Below are 4,283 nucleotides of genomic sequence, written 5' to 3' on the forward strand. Positions count from 1 at the left end.
CCTCCGGTCTCTGCACGCCACCCACGTCCACCTATCCTGAGAAGCAATTAACAGAATCAAAGGCCCTTGACCGCGGCTCCCCATCGGCTCCGCCGAGACTCGATTAGAGAGCCCACAACACGCTGCCGTGGGCCAAACTCACCACGCTGTGTTTAGGGAACATTATCTGTAGCAAATGTGTACCTCAGGGAAGTGAAAAAGACAAAAAAACAACTAAACAATAAAACAGGTTTTCTCCGCAGAGGCCCGATGTCTGACTGGGATTTTCTTGGCGAGCGCTGAGTCAAACAAACCAAAAACCTGCTGATGGACTATTTGTGCGGTGTTGCCGTGCCGGAGGTCGGCCTTAACGGCCCGAAAACCATGGCAACAGCATGAGAACTGATGTCCAGCTGCCGGTTACAGGATGTTTCTGTTCAAAGAGAGACTCTCGGACAAACTCGACGGCGTCGGGGAAAGACGTGTGATGAGTCATTTGTACGTGGTCTACAGCTCAATTTTAGCTCCTTTCTTTTGGTTTGACAGAACATTTCACGTCTGGTTGAGTTTCCAGTGTTTCCAGCTCTGATAAACACAGCCAAACACTCCAGATGGTAGAAGGGAAAGCAACAACCGTACTTCAGCACTGCCAATAACCACCGCAAGATTCATAGAAATGAGAAATTTGAGCAGTATTAAACATTATTCTAACTATGTATAAAACAAATTTACTATTACTGTGACCCACAAAATTTCAAAATTCATCCTCTGTTGAGCATAAAAATCAATGGCAAGAGATATGTTTTCTTTTAAAGTTGCTGCTTGCATGGCTGAAGCATCTCAGAGATCTGAAACAATCGTCTTCAGTTGCTTCACACACACACACACACACACACACACACACACACACACACACACACACACACAAACACCTGGTCACTCTATCACTGGACTCAACATTGACACTTTGATATTAATTTATGGTCTTCTTAGCCTTTATTTGACAAATGTTCTTATTGTTTTCTTATTATTACTTAATAATTATTTTGTTGTCTTTATACTTTCTTTTTTATCTGTTTTTTTGTTTGTTTTTTTGCTAAAACCGCTGCTGGAATTTTCAATGTCCTCGCGGGAGTCATCCCAAAAGGATCATTAAAGAGAAGTCTAAGTCTAAGTCTATGGCAGAGGCAGAGACAGCAGACAGACAGGAGGGGAAAGTCCAATACTTTGGACAGGTGTCCTCCTGAGTCTGCATGCTGTGATTGCACGGAGCTGCGTGTGATTGCAGCCGCGTGAACGAGGCGTAACGATGAGGTAGATGCTGCATGATTACAGCTGACAATCACGATAACAAGCATGCAGTGTGAACTCTTGATTGTGGAGGAGATGCATCACTTCAACAGGCATCCCACACCCTTTATTTCCCCAGGACATTTTTAATGAGATTGAGCAGGAAGGACACGTAGGATCACCCAGCAGACTCATCGGCGGGCTGTCTGCTGCATGGGAGAAACCGTCTCCTAAGGCCCTCCCCCCGTTAAAGGACGATGGATGAGTGTGCATGAGAAGTGATTGACATGCAGTTGTTTTCCTATAGGGAGGGCGGTGCGGACCAACTAGGCTCAGAGCTGCCTCTGCGCTCAAGGTTAAAGTTATTTCACCTTTGACCTTGTTGCTGCTGACCTTTCAAGGCCCGACCAGCAACGTAAGCTTTAGCTGTAGAGCACATTTCAGCAAGAGGGCAATTCAAAGTGCTTTAAAGAACAGTTAAAAAATAAAAACTGATAAAATACAAGAATATAAATTACAGTCCAGCATAAGAAATTAAACAGGAAAGAAATCAACAACTATTTAAAGAAAGGCAACATCAAAAAGAAAGGTCTTCAGCCTTGATTTAACCCTTGTATGGTATTCAGGTCAAATTGACCCATTTCAAATTTTAACAAGAAGAAAAAAGTTACATTTTTTTCTAGCTGAAATCAACGGCCTTTCCTTATTTGCTGTGATAAACATGTATTCCTGACTCAATTCAGAAGATTATTCTGGATATGATGACTTATGTTTTTTCCATAGTGGATTTTCAACATGAATTATAACCTTGTGATAACAAAAATGAACCTGTCTTCCATTTTTAATTGTGTTCTAGTAGAGACTGATTGCATTCCCTAAACATAGATGTTATCTCAGTTGTTTGAAATCGAGATAAAGACAATTTGTTAACGGAGTATGAAGTAAAATTTTATTTCAGAATTGGTTTTAAAACCCCAAATAAGTCCCGGGTCAGTTTGACCCGAGGGAGTCGAGAGGGTCCCGAAACGGAAGACAATACAAGGGTTAAAAGAAGTGAGAGTAGCAGCGGCTCTGCAGGTTTCTGGGAGTTTGTTCCAGATATGAGGAGCATGGGTCATAAAGTAATGAGGGAACAATGTAGTAAAGTAATGAGGGAATTTTTTTTTTTTTGCAAAGCTGATCAATGATTTCAACAATTAACAGCTCATCAGGACTGTTATGAATTCTGTGAATTAACTAATCAATTGATGATCATTTTTTAGAACCTGTCAATTCTTAATATATATCTTGACATTCGTCTGGTAAATTCATTGAGGATTACGTTGACTGAAGTGATTTACGTCTAGAAAACAGTGCATTCTGGATCACTGCTGTCTCAAACAGGCAGAAGAGGAAAATACTGAGGATTAGGAACCTAATAGGAAAAGGTTTTGCTGCATAAAAGAGCAGATCTAGTCGTTAAGCTGTGGTCTCTGTGCAGGGCTGAGTGGGCGGTGTGTCCAAGCCTCCGAGAGAGCTCCGAGTTAACGAGAAAAGGTGCGAGAGAGTCGTGTCAGCGTTGGAGAGGCAGTGGCCGTCAACTGGGACTTCTGTTTATTTTTAACTGTTCGACTGTTTCTGGACCTGATTTACAACACACTCAACTCTGGTTTTAGATCTAGCGACTTCTTTGTTGGTGAGGTGGTGGACTTACTTTAAGTCAGAGGGTTTCTTCAAAAGTTGAGTTGGTCTCAACTAGTTGCTGCAGGTCTGCTGCGTTGTTTTGAGTGCCCCCCTGGGGGGAGGGGGGGGGGAATCACCAGACACCTCCCTTTACATTATCGTCCCGATACTCATGCCACGATACAATAATATCGCGATTTTAAACATGTTGCAATACTCCGAGATATATTGCAATTTCTTTCCTTTTTTTCCAACTTCTAATTTTTCCTTATTTTAAATGAAGTCCCCAAAAGGAAACTTTGTCTGTCTAAAAATCATAAATTATCTAAAAATATCCCTTCAATTTTATTGCTGCAAACTGGGATTGTCAAGCAGACAAACTGACCAACACATATCATGAAAGATCCATAATTGGAGCCTGTGTATCGATACAGTATCGCCTCTAAAAATACAGCAATACTATACTGTATTGATTTTTTTACCCCTAGTGCACCTAGGCCCCTAAATAACGCCCCACCCCCATTCAAATGAAATGCAAAGATGTGAGATCTGCTGGATCGGAGGAAGGAGCCCCCCCTGTGACACCTGTGGGCCTGAAGCCCCTCCAACACCACCTAATGACATGGAGACATCGGATCACATCCTAAGCCCTAAGGTAACAGAAGAGGAAGAAGAAGAGAAACACAGGTAAGGAGAGATAGAAAGAAGAAGAAATGAACAGGGTCCAAAAATAGCTTTTTGTTCACATGGAAACCAGGCGAATGAGATGGAGAGAAGTAATGAGAGTAGAGGAGACAAGAGAGAAGAGAGGAGAGACAAGAGAGGAGATGAGACGATAGAGGAGACAAGAGGATAGGAGAGAAGAGACGAGAGAGGAGACAAGAGAGGAGAGAAGAAAGACGAGAGAGGAGATGAGACGATAGAGGAGACAAGAGGATAGGAGAGAAGAGAGGAGACGAGAGACATGAGGACAAAAGAGACAAGAGAGGTGAGGAGAGAGGCCAGAGAGGAAAGGAAACAAGAGGACACAAGAGAGGACAGGAGACAAGAGAAGACACAAGAGTGGAGACAAGCAAAGGAGGAGACAAGAGAGGAGAGACCAGATGAGAGATGAGACACAAGAGGAGAAGAGAGAAATGTGGGAGACAAGCAGAAGTAGAGGAGAGGTGTCAACTGGAAAAGAAAGAAAGAAAGAAGAGGTGAAGAGTGACAAGAGGAGTACAGGTGAGCCCAGAGCTGAGACGGGCAGAAACCAGCGTTTAAGCTTCCTATCCTGACTTATTGATCTTTTCCATAAATCTTCCCAGCAGAGCATCGTCCTCAGTCTCATGAGGAGGGGGAGGGAGGAGGTC

This window comes from Etheostoma cragini, chromosome 12 (genome assembly GCF_013103735.1).
Source record: "Etheostoma cragini isolate CJK2018 chromosome 12, CSU_Ecrag_1.0, whole genome shotgun sequence".
Classification (NCBI taxonomy): Eukaryota; Metazoa; Chordata; class Actinopteri; order Perciformes; family Percidae; genus Etheostoma; species Etheostoma cragini.